The sequence below is a fragment of the Aphelocoma coerulescens genome, chromosome 14, assembly GCF_041296385.1.
Source record: "Aphelocoma coerulescens isolate FSJ_1873_10779 chromosome 14, UR_Acoe_1.0, whole genome shotgun sequence".
Lineage (NCBI taxonomy): Eukaryota > Metazoa > Chordata > Aves > Passeriformes > Corvidae > Aphelocoma > Aphelocoma coerulescens.
This window is the reverse complement of record NC_091028.1, coordinates 16640442-16654447: the sequence shown is the minus strand read 5'-3', so window position 1 is coordinate 16654447 and position 14006 is coordinate 16640442. Positions and strand designations below refer to the sequence as shown.

Here is a 14006-nt window from a genome sequence, read left to right as displayed (position 1 = left end):
CAGAAAAAGCAGCTCCACTGAACTGGAGGCCTGTCAATTTGACAAATGCTGCTGTACAGCTCGTGTCACCCAGGAGCAGTAATTCCCCTGCTGAAGTGTGTGTCTGATTGGCAAGGCCTTGAGATAAATTCCCCTCCTGGCTGAGGCTCTCTGTGGGCACCGGTGTGAGTGGTCACAACCTCTTCTCAGGATTCTTCTGAGGGCTGGACACACAGATGATGCAAATTGTCCAATTCCATTAACATCTCCCTAAGTATTTGAAATTTCCTGCTCATCCACAACGTGTGAGGTGCTAAGAGGCAGTGTAACACTGCAAACTTACAGGCACTTGTTCCTCCAGCATCAACTCAGTTGGCTCAGTGCACAGAGCCTCCAGACACTGATACATGCACCTGCCTGGGACAGGGAGAAAGTCTCATCAGGAGCCTCTTCTGTCCTCTCCCCCCTTTCCAGAGCATCATTTGCTACCAGGGGAAGCTCCTGGTGTGAACTGGGGGCTCTGCCTTGGCAGCTTCTGTACAGGACTCAGGGCATGGGGAGTGGGGCAGGAGGGTCTCACTGGCACCCTAATGCCATGAGCTCCTGGAATTCCCTTAAAACCAGGGCTGAGGCCAGAACGGGACAGGGTTAGTAGGAAAGTGCCATTTTAAATTAAAAAGGCTACCTGGGAAGGTATGCAGTGTCCCCATTTTCCCATATCCCCCAGTGCTCCTTGGGCACCTGGGAAATGTTATCTCAAGGGCCAATTTCTATGTTTGAGCCTGATCTTTGTTGGTTCTGACAGCACCTGGCAGATATTTTTATGTGCAAGTAATTAAGCTTCTGCCTCTTTATCATCATATCTTTTTGTGCCAGAGGAACACAGGGTCTTCAGAAAAGCAATGTCAGACAATATTTGAACTAGAGAAGAGAGATAATAAAGATCACATGTTGTTGGGAGGGGTCATCTGTTTGTGATGATTGAATCATAAATAATTCATTGTGCAGGTACCAGTGATACAGAAAAAAGATTCATAATTTCCTTGAGCCTGTAAATATCCAAATGTTACACTCAAAAATTAAATAAAAGCAGTTATATCAAACATGTTCTGTAGCATATCTTATTTAATCTGAATATGTAGAGCTGCCAGTTTTTCCAGGCTTGGAAATAAAAAGACTTTTATAAATGTTACATATATAGGTGCTATGGATCATGGAGCTGATAAGTTGTTTATTATGATCTTGTCTTATTTGTGTTGTGGCGAAGGAATTGTGCAGTTGGAGCTTTATATTCTTAGGTGAGGAGTGTCCGTAATGCTGGAAGGTTGAGGTGGGTGGGGAGTCTGTTAAGTCACTCCTGAATAGCTCAGTGACTGGAGCTATTTAACAGCTGGTGATTGGGCAGCCTGTGTTATGTAGTACTGGTTGTTTCTGTGGCAGTGCCATGGCTGTCGAGGTCCCTATTTTGGCACGTCAGAGAGCAGCTGTGGCCTTGAGTCAGCCCCCTGAGGGAGCTGCACTGCTGGGGAAGCCTGTGGACCCCTATCCTGGCCTGGCAGAGGGGTGGGAGGGTGGCCACCATCCTGAGCACCAAGTGTAGGGATGAAAAATTTCCAGGGTATCAGTGATTTTGCAAAAATATTGTAAAGGCAATGATTTTAACTGAAAAAAATCAATGCTACTTTCATAAATGAAACAATTATTTTCTTTCTTGACTGGGATGACTTTCTTGAATAAAGGAGGAATGAGGCAAAATTTTTTAAGACAATGAAAGAACTGCTTTGGTGTGACAGAGGCACCGGGGCAACTGGACGTGGTTAAAAATTAAACCAAGATAAACGTAGTTTTAAAGAATTAGAGTCAAGCAGGGATTTTTTTTTTTTTTTGTATTTTTCCCCTACAGAAGGTTTGTGTAGTGGTTTGATTTTTTGTTTGGTTTAGGTAGTTGGGTGTGGTTTTTGTTTTTTTTGCAACTGAATGTAGTAAACAAGAACTCAGATGAAAGAGTGGAAGACCGGGAAATGCAACTGTAGTTCTGCTATACTGTCCCTTTGATTTTTGAAAGTTAAACCTGGGAAATTTTGAGAGCTGGCATATTTGGAATTGTAGACACCCTCCCATTAATCTTTAAAGTAAGAGATTTTTTAAAAGAATAGAGAGTGGTCAAAGAAAGATTAAAGCTTAAATAAAATTCAAGCTTTTGTTTAGGACTGATTTAAAAAAAAGAAGAACTTGACCTTCCTACTGAATTCATTAGGCCTGGATTTCATCCAGGTTTTCTCCCAGTTTGATTTAACTGCAGGTGACTGGAACAGAGCCTGGATGTAGGTGCATAGCCAGTGATAGTTGTTCAGTGACTCCTCCCTTGGCAGTTAAGCTTGAGATGCACTTGGGCAGTGCGTTCGTGGTGCCTTTCGTGGTGGCTGAACACTGCAGTGTTGCTCAGGTCGGGTCTCTCTCTTCTCTGAAGTCAAACACAGAGGGAGTCTGTTGTACTCTCCCCTGCTTTTACAGTCAGACAGTACTCAGGAGAGGAGCTAACAAGAATTTGAAATAATCTGATTTTTCTAATTAGTGTAAAATTGAATAATTTACGAATAAAAGCAAAACAACAACAAATGCAGTAACTTCTGGTTGCTTTGTTGTAGTAAAATGGAGTGTTTGAGAACCTTAAGCTTATTCTAACAGTCCATCCCCAAATGGTGGGAGGGGTATTTATTCATCTGGAACAGACAATGTATATCTTTTAAATACCTATCTCAGATTTTATAAATAATAGTTAGACCCAGTCATGTATGGGAGATGTAGTGTTTGTTTGTTTAATTAGGGAGCTGAGCTGAGCTAAATCCTGTGGCAGATGTTGCCATGTATAATGTAATAAATAAAAGTCTTTATGGGACCCAGCAGGCAGCAGAGCTCTCAGTTAGCAGATGGCAAAACATTAAACTGGCAGTGCAGTAACTTAGCTGACAGTGTCAGCTGGACCAGACCCAGGCTTAGCACGAGCATGAACCAACTTCACATCAGAGGTGTCGCCCAGCCCCACGTTCCTGCCGTGGATGTTAATGCTATCTTTAATACTGTACATGATAGAAGATTTGTCATCCAGCAAGGTGATGTTGCAGTAAAAGTCAGTCTAGGCTTAACCTGATCTCTGCTGTGCAAGACAACGAAAGATCTCTTATAAGAACAGAGCAGATGTGCTGCTCAGTCCAAACTAAGGGTGATACAGGGACTGGAGATGTCAAACCTAATAGAACTAACCCCTGTGGAGCCTGACAGGTGAGAAAACGCCTTTTGCTTCAGAGGAGAAGTTGTTGCATTGGGCACTTGGCACCAGCTGTCTGTCACAGCCCCTGAGTGGGTCTGTGGGAGTACTAATGCAGAAAAGATGTCCCTGAGCAGCTAGAGCCAAACTGTACATTGCCTCCCGAGATCCCAAGTCCTGCAGGATAAAAGGACTTCTGCAATTCACTGCCATGCAGACAGGTCATGCTTTTCACCCTAATTTCCTCCTGGCTTTCCTTTAGAGGTAAACACACACACATCTCTCCAGGCATTATTCTGTTGTCCCCTGCTGGGACATCAGTTGCCATCTCCCAGGCTCCCCGCACTGCAGAGTAGCTTCTCCAAACCCAGTCTGGGAACACCCTCACCTGCAGCTCCCCCAGGCCCCTCAGTGATGTGCCTCCCAATGCTATGGCATTTTCCCTGGGCTCAGCTCAGGCTCCAATTTAAGGCTGATATTACAGTGTTTTAGCCCAATGTTATGATGTTTAAGCCCACCTTAAATGCAGTTGTCTGAACAGCAGGTGTTTATGACAGAGTTAAACAGGATAGATTGCAAAGCAACTGGGAAGGCAAAATGCTTTGTACAAACTTCAGAATCCAGCACAAGGCAGTTAATCACTCACTTACCACAGTGGCCTGCATGTGCATATGTTGAATTTAATATACCTTTGTGGAAAAAGAAGGGTTTCCAATGGTTAGCTGCTTCCTTTGGCTTTAGAGAATGTCCTGCAGGGATGATAGTGACTTTTGGCTGTTGTGTTTCATTTGTTTCTCTTGATGTCTCTCTCCTGTTGGTAGGCAGCTCACACCAACTTTTGAGCAAAGTGGAATATTAGAAACGTTTTAAAATTAGTTTGAAAAAGCAAGCAAGTTGTTCACATATGAAAAATACAGCCCAAACAAAGTGCACCTTGTAAAACAGCAAATTCTTTAAGCAGAACAATGTAGTGTTTGCTGGTTTGGTTATACTCATTTAAATGGAAAAAGTGTACTAAACCTTCTCTCTGAGGGATAAAACTTACTGGCTTTTAAAGGCACATACTGTCTCTTGAGAAAGCAACTAACCTGATTTACTGCAAGTTTGGTTTGTTTTTTTTTTTTTTTTTTTTTTTTTTTTTCTTCCCCTCTTCTGACACCTCTGGGAAGATGGGATGGATTGAGTTGAGGTAGAACACCCAGTATCCTCCAAGAGGGCACTGCTGCCCTACAGTTGCCATGGCTGTGTTGCATCAAAACCCCACAAGAACAACACAAGTAACTCATTCCCTTAGAAGCTACATAATAGTAAACAAGTTTTATTTTCTCCCATGCATAATGCAGCCCAAAGTTCTGAGCACAGTTGCACAAGGTAGGATGGGAGGGGAAGGTGACTTTGCACAGGTTTGGTTTCCCTGCATTAGGAGATTAACCAGGATTGTTCCTGCTCCTGCAGACTGTTCTAACAGCTGATACTCTAAGAACCTCACCCAACTGCTGCAAAGACTTTCTAACTGTACCACACAATCTGCTGGTGGTCTTGAAAAGTCAGTAGCTCTTTCTTGCCGAGAGAAAACAACGGAGCTTTGCTGTGGGAGAATCCTGTGGGGTATGATGGTTAAGTCTTGTGTGGAGAAATGACAATGCACAAAAAGCTCATTTCCTTCCTATCTTTTTTTAGTACATGAAAAGGTGGGATTACAATAGTTGCCAGAATTTCTAGGTGTTGATGTGTTAGTCCTAAATTAGGAAGAATCTGAATCTGGGTGGTCTAGTTGGTCACTGAACTGAGATTCCACCAGAGAAGTTCAGAAGTGCCTGTTTGACTTCAGTTCTGTTGGCTGCTTCAAGAAGCCACCCTCTTGGCAAGAAGAATGATCACCAAGATCGCCCACAAATAATTGTATTTGAGGATATGAGAAGCCAGTTGTGAGGCATCAAGCAGGTACAAAATTCTTGAAGGGACATGTGTGTTTATTGGAGCACCAAATCAGTGATATCTAGAATGAGAATCATGTTCAGAACAATACAGTTAAATATAGACACTTCAAGTGACAGAGTGGGCAGAATTTCAGTATTTTCCTAACCACAGGCATAAACCTACTCCCATTAAATACTAAAAAGTCCTCAATTTCAAACAAAACAGTTGATGTTTGGAAAGTCTCACCCTGAAAATCATCTGTTGAGTCCTGACACCTAAAAGCATCTTATGCATTGAATGGGGTTACTCAATTCAGATTATTCTCAGTTGGAATGTTTGATGAGGAAATCTTTTGAGTAGCCACTTTTAAGCCCATTTAGGTTTACAGTTTGAGTTAAATTCAGATCAGTACAGTGCCTGCAGTGATGGTTAACAGTAATCCTTTATCTCCTAAAGACTGTGGAAATTATGTTCTTTGTACGAATTTACAAAGCAACAGATGATGTGTCAAGACAGTAATTTAAACCATGAATCTGCCCTTGCTTAAAGATGAACTTCTGCAAAAGAAAAATGAATAAAATGCTAGTGGCAGACAAGCAGAATCTGTGGATAAGTGCATCAATTTTTGTTACTGACAGATCTTGTGCTTGTAATAAAACTGAAGTGCTGTGGGGTCAGTGTCAGAATGAAAATACAGTTGTTTTCACAAACATGCTCATGTGATGGTAATAGTAGCTATTAGCAGGGCTGACACAGCTATCTGCCAAATAGAAAAATGAGTTCTCCTCATCACAAAATGAGCAAAATTGGGGGAATAATAAATCAGAAAATTAGTTAAGACATCATTTATCTTTCATGGCTTTGTGACATTGTGGCTTAGAGTCCTTCAGGACATAAATTCATTTATTGCATTTTATTGTTATGAAAACCTGTCAAGGCTGGTATCAGGCTCTGGGAGGTTAGATGAGCAGAGGTAACTGTGTGGTGTTAATTAAGATGGTGTTTGCATGCTTTTGTTCACGATGTGGCCAGTTTGCTGTAAACTGTTGAATTACTCTTCTTCCTCTGAGCCCTTTAAGGAAAACGAGAATTCCAAAATGAGTAACTTCTGTCTGAGAACTTGTGGCTCTGGCTATCACAGGTGCTGGTGGCTGGATGGCAGTAACCATTATATAAAATGAGATGAAGCTGTGCTCAATTCAGCCTTTCATTTCTATGTGTAGGTTCTGTGCAGTTATTCTAGACATTCCGTTTTTAATTTTAGGCTCTGTCAGCATGAAGAACTGGTGCTATCTAAATTTTGTATTGGGTATTTTTTGTCCTTTATGGATTCCCATGTATTTTGTAGTTACATGTCAGAGAATTGCTTCACTTGTCACAGAAATGCACATACCATTTCTCTTCTTCAAGACATGCCATTGCATGATAATTAGAGAGGGAAGAAGATGAGATGAATATGTCGATCTGAAACTCTAAAGAGGAAAAATAGTAGAATTCTGTTAATTTGTACTTTTCACTCTGCTATTTCTTCAGAAAATAGCTAATCATATATGATGAAATTATTTCCTCAGTGTGGGGTTATTAACAATTTATGCAACATTTTGAAAACTGAAGGAAAAGTAATTGCCTAATACTAACATTCATATTTTAAATGCCTAGCTTCAGTTTTGCTTTTGGACCAGAGATTTTTAAGTCTGTCTCCAAATCCTAGAGTGAACATGCCTGCAAAATTAATGCTAAATCTTCTACCAAGGAACTCCCTTAGCTGTGCTCTTCCTCCAGAGGAGTTTGTGACAACTTCTATAGAAAAGGCATAAAGACCATGAGACTGTGCATGAATGGAAAGAAAATGTATTTTACCTTACATTCCTTTTATCCTGTAAATATTAAAGGATACCTTTGTATGATGCCTTAAGGTTTTAAAAATCCCCCAATTGTTCCCTGAAAGCCAAAAAAAGTGGGATTAATTTTTAGTCAGTGTCTTAATTGCACCTGGTGGGGCTACAGGGGAAAGGGGATGGTGCACAGAGTGTGTAGAAAAGTTTGGACACGTTCCTTTCCTTACAAAGATAAATAAATGTATATTTAAATGCCTTTAGAGGAGCACTGATATGAAGTTTACATTGTCAGCTTGAGTGTTTTTTGGCAGTGTTAAGCAGTCACTCCATCTTTAGCCATGGGGAGAGGCTGGGCAGGAGATGGAGCTGTCTGTGGTGTCCGAGGGTGCTCAGCAGGGCCAGGAATTTGGAGCAGATGCCATCCTGAGACAGCAGCAAGTGCTGGTGGAGAGGGAGGGAAGGAGCTGCTGGAAGGAAAGCTGCTCCCAAAGGGTCCATATTGCACACTAATGCTTCTGCAAAGCTCTTACAGATATTTATGAGAAAAGCTGTAGGACTGGGAATCCTTATCAGAGATGAAGGGTGGTGTAGATGGTTTTTGGAGGGGAGAATTCCCAGTGTAATTTGTTAGCAAAATGACAATAAAAAAACCAACAACCATAATGTTATCTTTTAATTCTTTTTAGCATTATTTAGAGCAGAGACCCAGAATTTTCATCTGGTTGGGTTGTTTTGATCTTTTTCTTCTGAGCGTGTCTTGCTATTCAGTTTTCCACAAGAATTTTAGCATCACCAGCAAGCAGCGTATCACTTGTACAGCACCACTGACTTCCCATCTGCCCTAGGAGCTGAGCTGCTCACAGATTGCTGTGAGTGCAGTGCTCTATGATGAGTTGAGTTTCTGGAATAACAAAGCTGTTTTGTTTCTTTGAAATGCAGGTCAGGTAGCCTATGGCACTGAGCACAGGACCACTGACGTGGTCAGCAAGCTCCCAGGGGCACGTGAAGACTCGTTTACACACTGTCCCAAAGACACACGGGGTGTGTCCTGCATATGCAGGAACAAGAAAGGAAGGATGTGATTTTGCTTTTTCTACATTTGATGTTTTCTTTGGGTCCTGGAAAAGGAAGTATTTCAGCGTGGATTTGCAAAGGGACTTCTCACTTCTGTGACTGAGAGCAGGAAGGTCAGCTGTAGGTCAGCATGGACTTTATTCTAGGCTGTTATTATTCAGTGCTGTTCTTTCACACCTCCATTCCCATGCAAAGCTGCTTTTTGTATGCAGCAGATCTGTGCATTCACAGAATACGCTCTTAATGCAAAATAAACTGGTCTGGTCTTTGGAGACTGAGAGCCTCAGCAGGGTGTGGGGCAAGGAGTGATCAAAGAAGACCTAGGATGCTACAGGGGACCAATGGGCCAAAGAGAGGGGCAGCTGCATCCTTCTTAAAAAGAGGTAATAATGTCTTTGAGCTCTTGTGTAGATGTACTTTAAAAATCCCAGTACAGATGGAGACAGAATCCCCTCTCTGGTAGAAATCCAACTGTTTTCACAAAAGGCTCAGTAACTCCTTAAATAAGAGATGCAGGTCAGGTGGAGGAGCCAGCCAGGGGTGCCTCAGGTGCTGTTCCTGAGCAAATGGAGCTGGTGGGAAAAGGGGAGAGCTGCTGGCTTGGTAGCTCAGTGGTCTGTGCTCTTGTGGCAGAAAAGAGAAACGTGGAGAGTACGAAGGATGCACCCGGCAGCAGCACATGTTTGGAAGAGGAGGTTGTTCCCACAAAGGTGGTTGTGGGTTTTTTTTCAGATGCCTACACAGCTAGGAGCACTGGGAAAATGGATTAACTGTTTGATGAAGCACGGGACGCAGCTGTTATCCTCCTCGTGCCTTCACTGTTCTCTCTTGTATGCTGCCCAACGTATGGGGAGCATCTGAGAGCAACAAGCAGCAACTTAGTGGCTTAGGAGGGAAATCCCAGAGTTAGATATGTTTTAAAGTCACTACAAATGTTCCTGCATGCCCTTTGGGGTGGTGTGGCCTGATGGCCCTGCCACATACACATCCTTCCTGCCTTTGCAGTGCTCTACTCAGATCTCCATTACTCAGATCTCCATTCCCCAGGTTCTCCACTCCCCAGGTTCTCCACACACTGTGGTGCTCTTGTGGAGCTTAATCCCTTCTGTGCATCTCCACATATGTACTGTGCTCGTGATTGAGACTTGATTCTTACAGAGCTGCTTATACTCTTGATGCTGTTTTTTGATTCCCCCCTGTTGCCCCCCTGGGACCCTCTGCTTTCCCTCCCCTCCTGTTTATTTGCACACATTCTTCCACCTCCTCCTTTTGCTGTCAGGAGACAGCAGGACTCCATGAGGAGTGAGCCATCAGCTTTGCTGGACTTTTGCATCAGGTGTGCACAACTGTTTGGGATTTGAAGGCTTTACTGGCTGCTGCTCTGACTGAGATGAATATTGTGTATCTGTGCAATGCACAGCAACTAATGTAACATATCCATATTCTCTGTGCATTGGGCAGAATTTCTCACTTCATGCATCATTCTCAGCTTGCTGCAGCAATTCCACAAAGTCAATCCTTATCTATTAGCACACAGGAAAAGCAGCTGAGAAATAGACATGTGGCACAGGACTTTTTTTTTTTTTTTTTTTTTTTTAAGTTTTAAGAAGGTTTTCTAAGTGTATTTAATGAATAATGGAGTTTGACTCATTTGGAGTCAAACCTCCCTTATGCTAAATAACAAAAAAAAATTAGGCTTTGGGTACTTGACACATTCTGTGCAAGAGCTGATGTACCTGACCTTTGAACTGAGCTGATCACAGGTTTGACTTTTTAAGTTATGCAGTTAATGTACATAGATGTAAATGATCAGCTCAGCACAGTCACCCTTGCCTTTGAGGGTAATTTGGAATACTTTGGGAACATTACATCACTCATGAAGTTCATTTATTATGTGCCATCTGAGAGGCCCCCTAAATTCAGCCTAGCTGACCACTGCCAGCCCTCTGCGCGATCTTTTGTTCCTGCTGCCCATGCTGGCTCCTCTCCAGGAGGGAGAGGTGGTCTCCAGAGCAGCTCAAGCACACAAGCTCTTACCATTCCTTGTGTCTCTTCTTTCCAGACACCTTTGGAGTCACGCTTCCCTACAGAAGAGGTGTTGCAGATGGACCCCACTGTTTCTGAGGCATTTGGTGCTGTAAGTGGCTCACTTGAATGAAAGCGATTTTGGGAAGAACAGCTGGGAGCTGGAGCAGGTAAGGCGTGTTGCTTGCGTGGGCAGAAGCAGTTTGGTGCCTGTTTGGTGCCTTGCATGTTCTAGTGAGCTGGAGCACAGCCTGTACAGGAGCTTCAGGCTGGCGCTGTGTGTCGTGCTCCAGCCTCCCTGGTCTTTGGGAGGAGAGAGGCAGAGGGAGTCTGGAGCAGAGGGACAGCAGGGCACACTGCACGCCAGAAGCAGGCCAGTCTCTGTGCCAGTGCCACAGCTGACAGGCAACAACCTCGTGCAGAGGCAGGTGGGACAGAGCCAGGAGCTCCCTGGAGAAAGCCCAGGGAGACAGGCTGTCCTACAGCCACGGCTCTGCTGGAGAGCAGGCTGTGGCACCCTGCTCAGGCTCGTCACATACTGTGCTCTTCTCCAAGCAGCTGGGTGGGCTGGCACCAGGGAAGGAGGGCTGCTTATCCCTCAGCCACCATGCAAATTGTTCCCAAGAAAGAGCAACTTGGCAGCAGCTCCCTGGGATTTGTGACTTTGGCAAGTTGTCAATGGTAGGGAGTGAGAAAGAGGTGCAAATGAATTATTCTGTCTCCACAAGATTTTTCCCTCTGGGGGATCCAGGCACAATCTTCCTCCTCCTGAGCTTGCCTTGCTGATTTTGTAAATCTGCAGCATGCAGGCAAGGTCCTAAATGTCGCCTAAAAATATCTGTCCATCACAGAGACTTAATCATGCTAGGCCCTTATGGAGCATCTCTGCCTAGGGATGATTTTTCCTTGATGTGCAGAGGTACGTGGCAATTATATGCAGACATGGGACTGCCTCTGTCTAGTTCTGGTAAGGTGGATGGAAAATAATGTGAAGAAAGAGTAGGAAAAGGCATAATAAAAAGCAGAACAGCACTGACCTAGGCAAATACAGTTTTTCCAGCCAGGAGAAAAGTTTGTTGAGCAAAACAAGCAAAATGCACCTATTTTCTGCTCTTTGTAGTGATGTTTGGAGCCACTAAAAAGTGATTTCATCACTGCCAGTTCCAAAAATAAAAGGTCAACAATGAAGTTCCTCCCCAGTCTTGAAAAGCACTTGTTATTTTCCCAGCAGTATTTGAGGCTAAGCTCTGTTTGCAAGTGTCTTGCTATAATTTGAAATTTGTTTGTTTGTTTTTTAAAAAATGGGATTCAGTCACATGGTTCCTGGGTTTGGGACATAGCAGAGATTGCCCAGCCTTTGGGAATCTGAGGTAAAATGGTGGGAGCTGGTAGTTCTGCATATTAACCCTTGCCCCTGTCCATGGCAGATATTTTTAAATTATTACTGATTTTCAGTAGTCAAGTACTGCATGGATTAAAAGAAGCATCAAGGGGAAATCCTAATTTCCAAAGAGAGGAGTGCTGTGTGAGAATGGGGCAAGAAGTGGTTTGCTGCTGGAAAATGCCAGCTATGTGTGTGGTGCCTGTCTGCATTTGGTAACAAAAAAGAGAAGACTGAAGTCCTGCTAAATCACATTCCCTGTGTCACCCCTGGTGCCAGCAGAGCTGCAGCCACAGTAAGGTCAGACTGGGGACCTTGCAGCCCCAGCAGAGCAATCTGGGAATGAGCAAAAGCCCAGCTCGTGGGGTGGCTGGGAGTGCAGATGGACGCCAGCCTTGGAGCGCGTCTGCCCTGCACCGCTGTCCCAGCGCTCAGCAGATGAGGAAATGCTGAAGGCAAGTGCTTCCTACTTCGTAAACAACCTAATCTTTCATCAAATAATTTATTCTATGTAAAGGAAGAATTCTAGTGTGCAAAGCTAATCTGTCTTGTCTAAACCCTCTTTTTTTATCTTTGAAGCCCAAGTAAGTGTCCAATTTATAGTATTTAGTAGATAGGATTTGGGATTCTTATCGACTTGGCAATATTGGTTTTGGACTTCCTGGTCACGTTTCTGAAAAAAAACATCAGCTTAAGAAATTGATGTTTTTGACAGTGTATTTGGTTTGCCTTTTTTTTTTTTTTTTTTGAATGTCTGAGACATTTCTGCTTGGAAAGTGTGTGTTGCAATTATCAGGTTATAACAGTATTCTAAAATTTTCCTCAGACTAAATGACTTTAAAAGTCCTGAGTGAGAGAAGTTCCTTATTTCTCTGGCTTCTGTATTGTCAGTCAAAATATTTTACAAGAGCCAGGAGACACCATATTTTTCAGGAGAGGTAGAAATTTGTGGCAAAAGAAGGGATTTAATCAGAATTGATGGTTTCACTTTGAGACATGCCAGCAAGTTTTTACTTGTAATTATTTCTGATGTTTGTGTCTTGAGATTCTGAGTTTGATGGGCAAAAGGTCCTTCTTTTCAAGGCACTGAGTGCTTGCTGGGGTCTGGAGGGCTCAGGCCTTCAGCAGATCAGGGTCACATAGGAAAGGAAGAGATGGAGAAAGAGAAGCCGAAAGGAGGAATTACAATTTTCAGTGCTGTCAGTCTCAACTGTTCTAATGCTGTCCAACTGAGGAAACTGCTAAATGCTCTGTTTGCTGGTGCTTGGTGCAGACAGGGCGTGCAAGAGGCTGGCAAAGAAGTACTTCAGTTGTTGTTGCATTGTCTGTGACTCCCTCCTGCTGTTGATGCTTTAGGGAAAGTCACCTAAGTTGAGGTACCCAGCTGGGTAATGTGTTTATCCTCAAAAATCATGTTTCCCATAGCTAAAGAACCATTCCACTCTAAAAAATGATCATGTTATTAGCTATGCTGTGTTGTGAGAGCTCACCTTGTGATGTCTTTTTTTTTTTGACGCCATCTTCAAATAATTTGTTTGGCAACAAGCCAGGCTGATTAAATACAGCAAACAGGCTGAAGCTCTTTTCCCTTTTCAGCAAGCAAATGACCAAGGCTTTTTATATAGCTTAAAAATAACTGCAGATGAAATTCTGTAGGGCCTAATTCAGCCATATTCGCCCAATCAATATGTCTTATACTACCTCTCTCTGTTTAAAGCTGGTCTTAATAAGCTGTCAAAACCCCATGTGCAGTGGTGGATAATGGTAACTCATCAACTGAGGGAGATGTCTATAAAGTAGTGTTGTTGCTTTTTCTCATCAGTTTTTCATACAAGAAAACCAAATATGTAGCTATAGAGATAATCAGCAAGTATGTTTTTCGACTTTTGAGTGTGCATGCTCTATTGATAGTGTTGGCTGCTTTTTAGGATGGAGTATTGTGGAAAGTAGAGGGAGGTGAAGCCCACAGCAGGAGTCATTAATTAGAGGAGATGATAGTGTGAACATGCTGTGGTACACTCAGGTGAGTCTTGGTACACATTGATTTATACATTATTAAAACAAACTCCTCAGTTACTTTCAGGATTAGTGTGACAATGTATTTTTGTTAAAGCCAGGCACAGGGGACAGAGAGCATGTTCCTGGGGTAGGCAATTAGTTCTCCTTTTCCCAGTCTTGCTGGTCCAACTCGATTAACAGCAGACTTCCTCATACATTGCTCTGCTTTATCTGTCTTTGGCATAACTCCTTTTTGTATTTTTCATCATCACATGGGTAATATGTGAATGAGAAACTGGTCCTTCCATGACAGAGAAGATTAATTTCAGCAGCCGTTGCAGGATAAATGCAGGATACAAAGGAAATTTGATGTGAAGGGGCTTTAAACCTTGCTTTTGTGTATGAGTAAACTTGCAATGTTTGCATCTTCACATTATTATTTGGGAACTTCATTTACTAGCTGAGGAAAACATTTTTTCCTGCAGTGTGCTAAAGCCAAGCTCTAGACATTGTTTTCTGGGAA

General features: G+C 42.9%; 1 long non-coding RNA gene across 4 annotated transcripts in view; it reads left to right on the top strand.

Moving 5' to 3' along the window:
* LOC138118573 (uncharacterized) overlaps positions 1-14006 on the top strand; it is a 142809-nt gene that overhangs the window by 54864 nt on the left and 73939 nt on the right. For all 4 annotated transcript variants that reach the window (XR_011155216.1, XR_011155215.1, XR_011155213.1 and 1 more), the window contains exon 2: positions 10142-10274. This is a non-coding gene — a long non-coding RNA (uncharacterized lncRNA). The remainder of the gene's footprint in view (positions 1-10141; positions 10275-14006) is intronic.